This window comes from Rhagoletis pomonella, unplaced genomic scaffold, assembly GCF_013731165.1.
Source record: "Rhagoletis pomonella isolate Grant_MI unplaced genomic scaffold, Rhpom_1.0 Rhpom_scaffold_00006, whole genome shotgun sequence".
In the NCBI taxonomy this organism is placed as follows: Eukaryota; Metazoa; Arthropoda; class Insecta; order Diptera; family Tephritidae; genus Rhagoletis; species Rhagoletis pomonella.
The window spans coordinates 19,601,007-19,601,978 of record NW_023458560.1 but is presented as its reverse complement, the minus strand read 5'-3'; the positions used below and the strand labels follow the sequence as shown (position 1 = coordinate 19,601,978).

Below are 972 nucleotides of genomic sequence, written 5' to 3'. Positions count from 1 at the left end.
AGATGAGATTCATCTGAATATGCGAATTTTCAATTATCAGGCGATCATTTTAAAAAGCGATTTGAAAATATTCATATTAAAAATACAAATATGTATAAATTTTAGAAGATGAATTGCAAGTGTTTGTTCCCAAAACAAAAATAACGGATAAATGTGCTAAGTGACGGAATGCATCCAGAGGAGGTACAAATGTTGTAGAGAAAGCACACTGCTATCGCTCTTTGATGTTTGGTAATCAGGTTTCAAGGTATAGATGCATAATGCTGCTAATGCTTTTGAGGTCTTTCTTTCAATGGGAGCTTAAACCTAAATATATACTTTACTTTCGAAGAAATCTGAATACTGACCCCTTTAAGGGCAGGAGGAATAAGCCAGTTAAACCTTCTACGCTACACAATACTAATTTTGGTAGGGATAAGTTTATTTTCTACGAGTTTGATAATGTAATAACCGCGCACCATTCATTTTACATCCCATTAGCAAATTTAATTTAAATATCGAAATTAACGTTAACGCTGTATTATTGTTTAGCTATTTTATATTCAGTGAAGTAAGTAATTTCTTTTTTAAACTAGTATCAAAACTGTACATTTTTTACTACTAGTAAAAGTTGCAAATTTATTGCCACAAATTTCAGGATAAATATTTTACTAAAAGTTTTGCGTAGTATGCAACTGACCAGAAGTCATTATTCATTCACTCAAACTTCGGTGTATAAACGAACTCATATAAAGACGCCATTCGAAGCAGTATGCCAATGAACACTAGCAGCAATTTATATTTTATGATTTCATCATTTTCGTTTTCGGTATTCATATTTTTTGTTACATAGCAGACGGTGCATTTTCTGCAACGAACATTATTTGATACTGCAGTGTTGAATATTATGACCATTTTTTCATTGACAAGCTGCAACACTTGTGCTAAATGTATTATGTATGTATGTATATAAAAAAATCTTGTTGTTTTTTT

General features: G+C 31.0%; 1 protein-coding gene across 1 annotated transcript in view; it reads right to left on the bottom strand.

The window, feature by feature from the left end:
* The window catches only part of LOC118740478 (calcium/calmodulin-dependent 3',5'-cyclic nucleotide phosphodiesterase 1), a 737,853-nt gene that overhangs the window by 446,058 nt on the left and 290,823 nt on the right, over nt 1–972 (bottom strand). The window lies entirely within an intron of this gene.